This window comes from Dendrobates tinctorius, unplaced genomic scaffold (genome assembly GCF_039654945.1).
Source record: "Dendrobates tinctorius isolate UK_male_01 unplaced genomic scaffold, ASM3965494v1 ptg000143l, whole genome shotgun sequence".
Taxonomy (NCBI): domain Eukaryota; kingdom Metazoa; phylum Chordata; class Amphibia; order Anura; family Dendrobatidae; genus Dendrobates; species Dendrobates tinctorius.
Window position 1 is genome coordinate 31,423,359 of NW_027361810.1, and position 14,680 is coordinate 31,438,038.

Genomic DNA, 14,680 nt, shown 5'->3' on the forward strand with positions numbered 1-14,680 from the left:
AATTTTTTATAATTTAATGGCTGTCTACTATGTGATGTTTAACTGATTTTTTATTTTATTTTTTATGTACAGAGGTTATGCTTTTTTTTTTTTATGTTCCAAATCTTACCCAGACACAGTATGGCACCTTGTTCAGACACCTGCAGCACTATCTAATTCTTCGGAATAGATCTGTATGATGGGACTACTTATACTATTGCAATCAAAATTTTCCTGAACAGAAAAAAAAACAAAAAAAAAACAAACAAACAAACCTAAAACGAAGATTTTATAGATGGAAAACTGCGGCATGTCTGAACGTTAAATTCTTTACTGCTTTAGGTGTCGATTTAGCACTGGGTATAATAAAACCCACACCTATAAGCAGAAAAGGTGTTTTGTTAAAGCAATTTCAAAAACAGGGAGCTTTGAACCAATTAGACCACAACTTTTTTTTTTCCAATTTTTTTTCATATATTTTTTTCAATTCCTCTGCAAAAAAATAAAATTAAGAAAAAAAACACATAATACACTTCCTTATTATGAATATGTATTTTTTTTTTAACTAAAATCTAAACTCAGAGCAGCAATTACTTTTGAAACTATGAAATGTCTCAACTGGCTAAAATCAAATACATGCAGTTTTACTACTAAATTACAAAATTAAAAAAAAAAAAAAAAAAAAATTGTAAAATGTCCTTAAAACTGCTTAGCCCTAGCTCCAGCTAGGAGAATTTGGTCAGTGGAAACAGGCAGTGCCAGCAACCTGTCCCAATAAAAAAAAGGAAATAAAGGTTTGAGGTAGATAACTGATCACACTGCTGACCAGGCAAGTACACAGTTTTGGAAGACAACATAATTTTTTTTCCTTTACATATGCTATTAGAATAAAACCATAAAAGCCATAATAAAACAGTGATTAACCTAATGTGTTGCTAAAAATGGTGTGTATAATACATGTACATATATACGGTATATACACACAAATTTATATTTATGTATATATTTACAGTGGGGAGAATAAGTATTTGATACACTGCAGATTTTGAAAGTTTTCCCACCTATAAAGAATGGAAAGGTCTGTAATTTTAATCCTAAGTACACTTGAGAGACAGAATCTAAAAATAAAACCCCAAATATCACATTGTATGATTTTTAAATAATTAAATAGCATTTTATTGCATGAAATAAGTATTTGATCACCTACTAACCAGCAAGAATTCTGACTCTCAGGCTGTGTGCACACGATGCGTTTTTTTTTTTTAGTTTTGGCAGCGCTTTTCCGCTCTGGAATCGCCGCGAAAATGCAAAGAAAATGCATCCCATGGGATTCCGCTGCCATAGGATTGCACTGCAACGCTCACTTTACGCATATGGCTATGCCCACCATGCATAAAGTGAGCGCTCAATGCGCGGATGGCACTCAGGGTCTGGAGGAGAGGAGACTCTCCTCCAGGCCCTGGGTACCATATTCCTGTAAAAAAATAGAATAAAAATAAAAAATAGTGATATATTCTCACCTTCCAACGGGCGCCGGAGCCTTCCCGCCTGTCTGCCACGCTCCCGGCATCTTCCGATCCCAGTAATGCTTTGCGCGAATGACCGCTGATGATGTCGCGCTCTCACGACGTCATCTCAGGTCCTTCGCGCAAAGCATTACTAGGACCAGGAGATGCTGGGAGCGTGGTGGACAGGCAGGAAGGCTCCGGCGCCTGACGGAAGGTGAGAATATATCACTATTTTTTAAAATTTTTAACATCCTATCTTTTACTACTGATGCTGCATAGGCAGCATCAATAGTAAAAAGTTGGTCACACTTGTCAAGCGCTATGCTTGACAAGTGTGACCAACCTGTCAAATCACATTTCCAAGCAATGCTTGAAATCGCTTGGGATGCGCAAGCATTCCGCAAGCGAAAAACGCTTGCTTTTCGCCGGAAAAATGCATGCGAACTCACATGCGTTTTACCCGCGGCGGGAGTTGCGGAAATTTCCGCATTTCTGCAACGTGGGTACATAGCCTCACAGATCTTTTAGTTTTTCTTTAAGTAGCCCTCCTTCTCTAAACTCATTACCTGTATAAAAGACACCTGTCCACACAATCAATCACAGCCCATCCCATCCGGCATGGCCAACACCAAAGAGCTGTCTAAGGACACCAGGGACAAAATTATAGACCTGAACAAGGTTGGGGTGAGCTACAGGTCAATAGCTTGGTGAGCTTGGTGAGAAGGCAACAACTGTTGGCGCAATTATTGGAAAATGGAAAAAACACAAGATGACAGTCAATCTTCCTCGGTCTGGGGCTCCATACAAGATCTTGCCTGGTGGGGTAAGGATGATTCTGAGAAAGGTCAGAAATCAGCCCACACAGCTTCATGGGAGGACCTGGTCAATGACCGGAAGAGAGCTGGGACCACAGTCTCAAACATTACTGTTAGTAACACACTATGCCGTCATGGATTAAAATCCTACAGGGCACGCAAGGTCCCCCTGCTCTCACCAGCACATGTCCAGGCCCGTGTGAAGTTTATCAATGATCATCATCTGGATGGTCAATAGGAGGCATCATGGGAGAAGGTCATGAGAACAGATGAGACCAAAATAGAACTTTTTTTTTTCTATCCCACTCACTGTGTAGAGAAAGAAGGATGGTTACAACCCAAAAAACACCATTACAACCGGTAAGCATGTTGGAGGAAACATCATACTTTGGGTGTGCTTTACTGCAAAGGGGACAGGACGACTTTGCCATATTGAAGGGAGGATGAATGGGGTCATGTATCGTGATATTTTGGCCAACAACCTCCTTCCCTCATTGAAAGCATTGAAGATGGGACGTGGCTGTGTCTTCCAGCATGACAATGATCCGAAACACACAGCCTAGGCAACTAAGGAGTGGCTCCGTATGAAGCATTTCAAGGTCCTGCATTGTGTGCAAACTTGGTCAAGAACTACAGGAAACGTCTGACCTCTGTAATTGCAAACAAAGGTTTCTGTTCCAAATAGTGAGTTGTTTTTCTTTTATATTAAATACTTATTTCAAGCAATAAAATGCAAATTGATTATGTAAAAATCATACAATGTGATTTTCTGGATTTTTTTTTTTTTTTTTTTTTTAAGATTCTGTCTCCCACAGTTGAAATGTACTTACGATAAAAATTACAGACCTCTCCACTCTGACGATTTTGCAAGCTGTACCACCTACAGTGTATCAAATACTTATTTTCCCCACTGTATATATTGTTAGCATAAAACAAAAATTGCAGTATTTGGCCAATCGGAAATTTCATAGTTTCAAACTTTTTTTTTTTTATTTTATCTTTACAATTAATACTTGTAGTGATGACGTGAAGTGTGGCACTGCTTGGATCCAAGTCTTCCTTCATGCTTTTATATTGTGTCCATACGTCTATTAAAAACTATTAAAAAAAATGCAAATGTACAAAAAAAGGCACATTCTCCTAACAGCAAACTGGTCCGGCAAAAATTAAGAGTACAGAAAAATTTCATGCTGAGAATAATCTGGAAGATTGGTTACTGGCTCTTTGTTCTTTGGTAAAGTTACCTTTAAAAAGTGCCAAGTCTTTTTTTTATTATTTTTTTTTTGTAATTTTTTATTTCACCTAATAGAGAGCTAGTACCCAATGCACTGACAATTCCACATATAACTCAGCTTTTTTTAATTTTTAAAGTCCTTTAGCTTTTTGCCATTATGCTGTAACAGCACTTTGTTTGCTTGGTTTTGAGCACAATCAACTATCTTCTAAAGCACTATTGTTAAATTGTAAAAAGAAAAAAAAAAAAAAAATATCAAAAAAAAATTTTTTTTTGTTTTTGTTTTAAACACATTCACTGACAAATTCCCTATCCCATTTCCTATATTCTACTGACACTAAAACATCAAGTTATCCGAAAAAAAAAAATTAAAAAAATAAAATTAAGCAGAAAAGTTTTTACATTGCATCTTACAGCAGATTTCCTAAAATCTCTTAGACTACCAGAGCAAATTATTGGCATAAGGCCTTACAAACAACGGATTTTAGTAAAACATCCCAGTCAGAAAAATGTGTTTCACACAAAACATTATCCCTCCTCCCATCCCACCCACAGCTTTTTCACTACCATACATATTACATAAAAAAACAGGAAAAAAAAACCAAAAACCCTAAACTAAAAAACATCTACACATTAAAAAGCCAAATATTCAGCAATTTTATTGACTACCTTTTAAAAGCCCTATGCTGCTGTTTTTTTTACGAGGCAATAAAATTGACCAGCTTACTTGGTCAAAAGCAATCTACACTTTTTTTTTTTAAACTTTTTTAAATTTTTTTTTTTTTTAAATTTTTTTTCTAATAATTACAAGGAAGGAAAAAAAAAATAGCTACAGCATTAAAAGTTTTAAGGCAAATTGGAATTCATTGAAAAAAGATAAGACACTTCACGCTATGAGAAAAAATGACAAGGAGTCAGAACGGACAGCAACTGCAACACTGCACTACAGCAACACTCACACTGCAAGCACAGAGGCATCACAAAAGACACCTTTTTTTAATTATTGTAACCAATTGAAAATTTGGAGAAACCAGGAATATTTAAATTTCGCAATGACCTGTTTCGCTGGTTTCTTGCCAGTAAAATTGTTAACCTTTAAAAAGTAAAAAAAAAAAACCCCACAAACAAAAGGAAAAAAAAAAAAAGCAAAAATATTCTTTAAAAAAAAGTTAAACACAGAAGATTCTCATAAGAAAAAAAAAAATAAAAGTAACACAAATTTCTGTTATGCACATGTATTCAAAGACATGGCCACCTGTGCATATCCAGAGAAACTCAGAGTCTGTCTCTTTTTGTGTTAGGTTACTTGATAAAAAATCTCATAATAAAATAAACCTGTTCAGGGGAACAGCCACTAGATGAATTGAAGGTTTGTTTTTTGTTTTTTTTATGCACCTCATAGAACTTATAGCAAAAATAGTTCGAGTTGATTTCATTATAAATAACAATTTTTTTTTTCCCAAGAACCTGTGCAAAACTGTCAATTCATAAAGCTTGATTGTTCAGAAAAATCCATGATTGTTTCAGCATCTGAACCTTTATTTTCCCCCAATCAAGGTCATCATTCTGTCTGAAAGAGAAAAAAAAGGAGAAAATTTGGTTTGGATCAGTTTAGATTATCAACAAATCTGATAGTTCATATTAGGAAATAAATGCATTATTTAAAGGATCTGCCCCCCACACACACACAGGTTTCTGCTATCCCATCCAAGAGCAGAATGATATATGGGAAGAGACCTGGATTCCATCAATGTATAGGGGAAGAGACCCAGATTCCATCAATGTATAGGGGAAGAGACCCAGATTCCATCAATGTAAAGGGAATCTCCATCTCCAGGTCATTCTGATTTTTGCAGCGTGTGAAGACTTGAAAATAAAAACTAACTACTTTTATAAGCTAAAATGTAATATTTTTTAAGGGACTGAATTGTTTGAAAATGAAACATTTTTTATTTTATTTTTTTTACTTTACACATTCATTTTAAAAGTTTGGTCCCTGGAATACGCAGTTAGGCAATCCCTACATGTGTTGTTACTGTCGAACAGCCGCGAGACATGTAGGCACGAGGACTCAAACATGTTTTTCGAGCACTCCGAAGACACTCTGTTAGCACCCGAGCATGCTCAGATAACACCTTATCCCAGCACGTTCACTCATCACTAGCTATCACCTATCCGGCGGATATGCAATTACTTTTCTCCATTGAACAACCCCTTTAAGTCTAATTAGCAGGCAGGCTTATATATAAATATTAGACTTTTCCCTTTAAAGGCAGAAGGTGCCATGATTGTAGCGCAGTGTATATTGCAGCGGTACAGACGAGCAGCTGGATACGCTGATGTCACTTACTGGAAAGGGGTTTTTGCAGCCACTCCAGATAAATGGATTACCGCCCATCTGAGAACAAACAGTATCGCGGCTCCAGCTCACACTATCCAGAGTGATACAGCTATTTCCAGAATGGCCGTGTTGAGTGTCTGTGTACAGATGGTTGCCATTGTGACAAAAGCACCAAGAGGATGGACGGCAGCAATCGACGTCCGAACCATCTCAGCAATGCTGCTCACATAAGCCGTGGCTGAACTCGCCTGACCTCCCCTCCCTACGTAAATTTTTTTTTTTACTAATAGATACTACGCTAACAAAATCAGCGCAGCGGCGCCCTTTAAGGGTATACGCTTTTATAGATAGCCTAATACAGAGTATGTTCTACCTCTTAGGGCACAGTCAGACGGCCGCATAACACGGACGACCATCGCATCACCATGCTCGGACTGGCTGGCGGCTCTACGGACCTAAGCGTGACAGAATGCACTTTTATGCAGCTGTCATGCCCTGGTCAGAATAGCCGCCAACCAGTCTGTGCACTATGACGCGATCATCGACCATCTGACTGCGACCATGACCATAAAATATTAGGACAACCCATAACTTTGTACCAAAACTTTATTTGATGAGAATACCCCTCAAAATATGTAAAATGGAGGCCTATGGGTGTTTCAGTTTTGAAATTGTATCCAATCCAGAGAACGAAGAGGTAGTAGCCCCTTTTGATTTGCACAACTGACTACCTAGTCCCCCGCTATAATGAAATCCACAGTACAGCTCCACTGAATTGATTAGGGCTGTGTTGTAGTTCTTCTGGGGAGGCAAGAGAGACACCACTGTTGTGGCACCTTTAAAATATTTCCTTTCACAAACTGGCTCTACTTCCCTTTTATAATGAGGAACATTGAATTCCCGCTGATCAGCAAAATCTTTAAAAAAGATAAACAAATGCATGTATTTTGGGTGAAAACTACTTTTCGCAATTAGATTTTCACCGGTTGGCTTTTTCAGACTGTTTCAGTGCACAGGTTGCAGAATTGGGTTAACTGAGAATGTTCTAACAGAGTCTGTGTAAACTTTTTTTGAGTTCCTCTGAGTTGATTTATGAGCACATCTAAAGGGCCTGTCACACTAAGAGATATCGCTAGCAATATCGCTATAACTAGTGACGTTATAGCGATATTGCTAGCGATATCGCTGTGTCTGATACTTACCTACGACCGGCTCCCCCGCTGGTTATCGCTGATCGCGCGAGAACGTTCAGGACTGTTTCTCGTCGTCAGCTTCCTGCTGTGAGGACGAGCGACGCGTGGACGCGGGCGGGAGGACGCAGGATCGCCTAGTGTGACAGGTAAGTAGCGACCCCTGTCCCCAGCGATGTCGCTGGTGAGATCTGCCTGTGTGGCAGCTCACTAGCGACCACTTAGCGATGTACCAGCGATCCTGACCGGGTCATATCGCTGGTCAGGATCGCTGGTACATCGCTAAGTGTGACAGTACCTTAAGGCTAGTTTCACACTAGTGTATGGAGGAGCTGCGGAGGGACGCGGACTTCCTCAGTGAAGCTCCGCCCACTGCCGCGCCTCCTCCGTTCAGCTCCAATATGAGGCCTGCGTACCCCATCTTTAGCATTGGGTACGCAGGCTGTGCCGATGTATGCAGATGCCTCCACATGCGTCTTTTTGACGGTGTAGCGACCGCAACAAAATGCAACACGTTGAGTTCGGCGCAGGTCGCCGCACCGTCAAAAGGACGCATGCGGAGGCATCCGCATACATCGGCTTGGCCTGCGTACCCAATGCTAAAGATAGGATATGCAGGCCGCATGCTGGAGCTGAACGGAGGATGCGCGGCAGTGGGCGGAGCTTCACGGACAAAGTCTGCATCCCTCCGCAGCTCCTCCATACCCTAGTGTGAAACTAGCCTAAGTTTAGCTTTTCTTGATGTCTTATGTAGTCATAAATCAGCACAGAGGAGCTCCAGAAAAAGACCGTTAAAATTTCCCCTTTCATAAAAAGCTCACTAACGGATTCTTCGTTAACTCATTCTGCACCCAGCAATGTGCAGGGAAATCATAGAATCAAAAGGGGTGCAACATTTTTAACAAAACCACCAAAGTGTAAAAATTATTTTTGGCATAAAGTACCCCCAAAGGTATCCATAGCCTCAAATATAGCTTTATTCGTAAAATAACTAATATTAGTCATGACCTCAATCTAAATATTGTGCATACCCTCAGGGTAATTTCAGGTATCTATACGGATATTGCTGCTAGATTAAATTAAAAAAAAAAAGGCAGCAAAAAGGCCCCTCTGAGTGTTTAACTCAATACCTGCTCCAATTGGTGATTCTCTATTAATTCTGGAAACACTTTTTTTCTCCCTGTGGCTCTCACTTCTGAAGTTATGACCCCCTGCTAATGAAAGATATCCAATATGCAAATTTTATCTTCACCCAACTAAGCATATAGCACAGAACTTCTTCTGTGGGCGTTTGCTTTTTCTCCTCTATGAGACTGGCCAATCAAAATGCATTTGTGTCAGGAAGAAAGAAAAACATGTTTTGATTGGCCATTATCGAAGAAGGGGGAAAAGTAAATGCTCGCACAGGTCTGTAGTGAACACTCAGTTGGTTTAAAGAAAAATTTGCTTATTGGAAGCTCTTTATTACCCGGGAGGAGGGAGAAATAACTTTGGAACAGAAGAACACAGGAAAAAAAAAAAAAAAAAAATTGTCCCAGAATCAAGAGCAGCAACAATTGGAGGACGTACTCCATGTAAAAAAAAAAAAAAGTCAGCAAACGGTCCAATTTAAAGAGGTTTTCCTTTAGCTTGTATGCGACATCGTTCCCGATTGGTGAGCTCTGACAGCTCGAACCTCAGAATGAAGGGGCCCCAAAACTAGTTACTGACATACAGTAAGGAAACACTGACCGCAACTACACACTAATCATGTCATATTGAATTTCAGCAACTACCCCCCACAGCGGAGACTCGTGACTAGTGTTGAGCATTCCGATACCGCAAGTATCGGGTATCGGCCGATATTAGCGGTATCGGAATTCCGATACTTAATTCCGATACTTTTGTCATATCGGATTCCGGAATCGGAATCGGAATAGGAAGTTCCCATCATGCTATGAGCCTGCTTGCTTTGATTAAGCCAATGGGAATCCTCCGAAGTGTGGGCACATCCTGTTAGGCATGTAGGCATGTTAACTATTGGCATGGCTGTGATTGGCTGCCGAAATGATGTCATGATGCACTATAAAAGCCACCGCAGCCGCCATTTCTGGTCACTCTGCTGTGAATTCAGTTAGGGACAGGCTGCTGTAGAAGACTGTGAGGGACAGTTAGAAATAGCGATTCCACCAAACATCTAGTGCTTTACCCAGGCTACATAAACCACCACTGTAGCCTTCTTTGCCCTAGCAGCAGTGTTCACAGCTGTCTGCAAGGGCTGTGTGAGTGCAGCTCACGCTGTGGAGTGGGTCCTGCAGCCACGTCAGGCTGTAGGCCACCCAGTGTGATCACTGCTGCCTCATACATCTTTTATTTTTTGAGCTGCATTTTTTACATAATTTCAATCTAGTGTGCTTCCATCCGTATCCATATACGTTGGTTGCAAACACTAGTAGTAGACAGCGGAGCCTTTCTGCAGCCTTTCAGTGCTAGTGTCCACTTTGCTGCACTGTTCACGGCTGTCTGAGAGGTCTCTGACTGTGTGTGAGTGCAGCTCACGCTGAGTAGTGTGTCCTGCAGCTACGTCTGGCTGTAGGACGCTCAGCGTGCGTCAGTGCCTCACACATATTTTTATTTGAGTGCAGCTCATTTTTTCTTCTATTAGTGTGCATCCATCCGTCTCCATCTACGGTGGTTGCAAACACTATAAAGGAGTACACAGCGGAGCCTTTCTGCAGCCTGTCAGTGCCAGTGCCCACTTAGCTGCACTGTTGACGGCTGTCTGAGAGGCCTCTGACTGTGTGTGAGTGCAGCTCACGCTGAGTAGAGTGTCCTGCAGCTACGTCTGGTTGTAGGACGCTCAACGTGCGTCACTGCCTCACACATATTTGTCTTTGAGTGCAGCTCATTTTTTCTTCTCCTATTAGTGTGCATCCATCCGTATCCATCAACATTGGTTGGTTGCAAACACTATATAGGAGTAGATAGAGGAGCCTTTTTTTCTGGCTTGTGCCCTGCCGGCGCAGCCAGATTAGTATTACCCAATTTTTTTGGAGCCTCATCTTTTGCATTGTAGGTTACCTGCCTGCATTGTAATAGCTCCAAAAAGTTGGTGATACTATCAGTTTCAATTCTTTGTTCACATACTTTGAGTTTGTTTCCAACAAAGAAACCACAAAAAAAGTTCACCAAACACTACATTTTGAACTTGTGTAGGCCACATCAGCTCCTATTAAAGTCTAGTCCACACACACACACACTTCATAAAATTAGTGTTTCTTGTACCTGTAACCAGCTGTTCAGGAATAAGCACACTAAGGCCCCCCTTTGTACTTTTTTGCCTATCTTAAGCAGTCTTGCAAGATGAAGAAGGCAGGGAGTAAGGCGCGTGGGCGTGGAGTTTCAGCAGGGAGAGGACGTGGGGATTCTGCAGGGAGAGGACGTGGGGATTCTACAGGTAGAGGACGTGGGGATTCTGGGCCTGCTGCGGGCACCAGTGGATCAGCATCCCCCAGTTTTAGCAGGCATCAGTCCTTTATGCGCAGCTTTGTAGGACCTCAACGTACCCCACTGCTGCGGGAGGAACAAATTGAAGCCGTTGTCGGATGGATGGCAGCTAACGCATCGACTTCAATTACTTCCGCATCCTCTCAGGGTCAGAGCACCGAAGAGCAACCATCTGTCTCTTCACCACCTGCCAAAGTGCCCAGGCAGTCAGAGAGACATGGACAGGAGCCATCACAGTCTCTACTTCTGTTCTCGGAATCTGTTGGCTTGGAAAGAGGGGGCCAGCCAAGCAGCATTCCTGAATGTGAAGAAGAGGGAGTATGCAGTGATGCGCAACTTCTTTGTCCCTCTGAATCTGAAGAGGCGAGTGGGCCAGTGCCTATGGTCAGCACACCTCAGTACGCATCAGATGATGACGAGACTCAGTTGCCACTTTCTGGTGCGTACGGTGCTGGCGAGACAACCCCGGAGAAGCAGCTGTTTGAAGAGGGGAGGGAAGATGATGAGGTCCTTGACCCATCATGGCGTGAGCAACAGGAAGGTGGTGGGAGCAGCTCGGAGGAAGAGATTCCCCTACCGGCCAAAACAGGAGGCAGAGGGAGGGCGAAGACTTGGTTGCCTCTACCCTCCACTTCGGCACCCGTTAGGAGCATTCCTCCTTCCAAAGGCAAACCGGGCGCTCACAAGAGTTGCAGTGCGTGGTCCTTTTTTGACACAGTTGCAGATGACATTTGCTTTGTCAAATGCAAGCTGTGTCATCAGAGAGTCAAAAGAGGGAGAAATGTCAGCAACCTCAATACCACAAATATGTGGAAACATGTGCGCACCAAGCACGAGTTGGAGTTGCAGAGACACCCTGAAGACGTAGGCCAACGTACAGCACCACCTACCACCTCTTCAGTTCGTGTTGGGGCCTCTTCCTCCAGCTCACACACTGCTGGTTCGGCTTCCTCACAGGATCGCCAAGGAAGAACCTCTGCCACTGTTGTCCGGAGACCCTGTCAGATTACACCCATAGCAGCACGTTCCCATCCATCACAGCCATCGGTAGCACAGGCATGGGATAAAAGGCGCCCTTACTCGGCAAACCATCCCCGAGCACAGTCTCTGAATGCTGGCATTGCCAAACTTCTGGCAGTTGAAATGCTGTCATTCAGGCTGGTGGACACTGACACCTTCCGGGACTTAATGGCATTGGCAGTCCCCCAATACAACGTGCCCAGCCGCTTTTATTTCAGCAGGCGAGCCGTCCCTGCCCTGCAGAAACATGTTGAGGGCAAAATAAAACATGCGCTACTAAACGCCGTTAGTAGCAAGGTCCACCTGACCACCGATGCGTGGACCAGTAACCATGGACAGGGACGATACCTTTCCCTCACTGCCCACTGGGTCAATGTTGTGGAGCCGGGTACGGATCTGGAGAGTGGAGCTGTACGTGTTCTTCCAACGCCACGGATTGCAGGACTCCAGTCTGTACACATAGACTCCTCCTCCTACTCAAGTTCCTCAGAAACAGCAGAGCAGGAGCCTGTTACGACCGATATGAGCACAGCCGTGGCCAAACGTCAACAGGCTGTACTCAAATTAATTTCTTTGGGGAATCGAAGCCACACAGCGCAGGAGCTCTGGAATGCTATCAAGCTGGAGAGCGATGTGTGGTTTGGGCCAGCGAATCTCCAGCCGGGCTTGGTAGTGTGTGACAATGGCCGAAATCTGGTGGCAGCTCTTGGCCTAGGCAACCTCACACACATCCCATGTCTGGCACATGTTCTTAACTTGGTCGTGCAGAGCTTTCTGAGGGACTATCCGGATCTTGCTGCACTGTTGCACAAGGTCCGCATAGAGTGCGCTCACTTGCGACGTTCCAGCACGGCAAGATCGCGCCTCGCTGCTCTGCAGCGACGATTTGGCCTTCCGGAACATCGCATCATATGTGACCTACCCACCCGGTGGAATTCAACGTTACATATGTTGGAGCGGTTGTGTGAGCAGCAGGCAGCAGTCATGGAGTACCAGCTGCATCAGGCGCAAACAAGTCGCACTGTGCGCCGTTCACACTTCAGCACCATTGAGTGGGCCTCTATGAAGGACATCTGCCTCGTTTTGCGTGCCTTCGATGAATCCACGCGGATGGCGAGTGCAGATGATGCACTAGTCAGCATGACTGTCCCCCTTATCTGCCTGCTTCAACAAACACTGCAAGCACTAAGGGATGAGGTTTCAGAAGAGGTGGAGGATGAGGAGTCCCAAATGCCATCTGCTTCTGGACAGTCTGCGCTACGTGTTTCCTCACAAAGGCCTAGGCAGGGGACACTTTGTGAGGAGGATGAGGAGGAGTCGATGGAGGAGGAAGACATCTCTCCAGAGGAGGGAGGTACACAAACCTCTACTCAGTATGTACAGCGAGGGTGGGGTGATGCAGAGCAGGCCGAGGTCACGCCTCAAACAGGGGACAGCGGTTCTTTGGCAGTTGGGAGTCTGCAGCACATGGTTGATTTCATGCTGCAGTGCCTGAGAAACGACCGCCGCATCGCCCACATTCTCGTCTCGGCTGATTATTGGGTGTACACCCTCCTAGATCCTCGCTACCGGGACAGCGTACAAAGGCTCATACCAACGTTGAACCGGGAGCGTAAAATGCGGGAGTACGAAGAGTCACTGGTGCAGTCCATAATGTTTTCCATTCCACCCGACAGCATTGTTGCTAGTGCTTTACAAAGCAGCTCTGTGCGTCGAGGCAGTGGAGGAAACTCTGCACAAAGAGGGAGCAGAGGCAGCGCCGCAGCACAAGGCAAGACCACTATGGCCCAAATGTGGCAAAGTTTTGTGTGTCCACACCATCAGCGACGCCTCGAGTCAGCAGGAGGCAACGCTTCCGTCAGATGGTGTCAGACTACATGTCTTGCCCTGTCGCTGTACTCCCAGATGGCTCTTCCCCCTTCAAGTTTTGGGTCTCTAAGCTGGATACATGGCCAGAGCTTAGCCAGTATGCATTGGAGGTGCTGGCTTGCCCTGCTGCCAGTGTATTATCGGAACGTGTCTTTAGTGCCGCAGGTGGTGTACTAACAGACCGTCGCATGCGACTATCTTCCGATAATGTTGACCGGCTGACTTTTCTGAAAATGAACAAGGCCTGGATCTCCAAAGACTTTGCCATTCCTCTTACAGACTAAATTAGTGGTTGGCAACTGTATCCAGGTCTGCTGGTGTGTTCATTTTTCTACCACCTGAACTATAATCCCTTTGCTTCAACACAGCCAGTTGTCGCTCAGATGTGTCGTCTGCACAGAGAAACACACTAGCTCCTGTGTTAGTGGGGTTCAGTAATGCCAGCTGATCCCCTGCTGTGTGGACGGCAAAGTCACCAGCTCCATCAACATTCAAACCACTACTGATTTTTAACCGTGCCCAACTTAGGTCTCTGGCTCCACTGTCTCTACTATTTCCCCTGACCTCCAACCCCGCCATCTACATCTCTGAAGTGGCGTCAGCACAATCTACACTTGTTCCTGTGTTCCTGTGGCTCAGTCCCATCAGTTTATCCCCTGATGTGTGTCCGGCAAGGTCTCCTGCTCTGTCCACATTCCCATAACCAGTAGTGGGAATGAGGACAGAGCTGGCGAACTTGCCGGACAAACATCAGGGGATCAACTGACGGGACTGAGCACCAGTAACACAGGAACAAGTGTAGATTGTGCTGACGCCACTTCAGAGATGTAGCTGGCGGGGTTGGAGGCCAGGGTAAATAGTAGAGACAGTGGAGCCAGAGGCCTAAGTGGAGCATGGTTAGAATCAGTAGTAGTCCACAACCTCCATAAAAACCGCTGCCCATTGGCCTCTGCATGCGGCATGCGTAATCCTGGGCTCCAACAGCTTCAGTTGGTGTTCAGAAGTGTCGTCTCCACAGAGCCAAACACATTCGTTAGAGTGTTAGTGGGGTTCAGCACTGCCAGCTGTTCCCCTGCTGTGGAGATGGCAAGTCTCCTGCTGCCTTCACCTGCCAAAATCCAGTAGGCCCCAGCCTGCTCCTCGCCTAATCCTGGGCTCCAACAGCGTCAGTTGGTGTTCAGAAGTGTCGTCTCCACAGAGCCAAACACCTTCGTTAGAGTGTTAGTGGGGTTCAGCAC

General features: G+C 44.3%; 1 protein-coding gene across 6 annotated transcripts in view; it reads right to left on the reverse strand.

The window, feature by feature from the left end:
* Nucleotides 1-1,984: 1,984 nt before the first annotated feature.
* The window catches only part of RBMS1 (RNA binding motif single stranded interacting protein 1), a 210,844-nt gene continuing 198,148 nt past the window's right edge, over nucleotides 1,985-14,680 (reverse strand). For 5 of the 6 annotated variants that reach the window (XM_073545721.1, XM_073545725.1, XM_073545719.1 and 2 more), the window contains exon 14: nucleotides 1,985-5,106. The gene's annotated coding sequence lies outside the window, so the exon portion shown is untranslated. The remainder of the gene's footprint in view (nucleotides 5,107-14,680) is intronic. The other variant, XM_073545720.1, reaches the window with a different exon arrangement.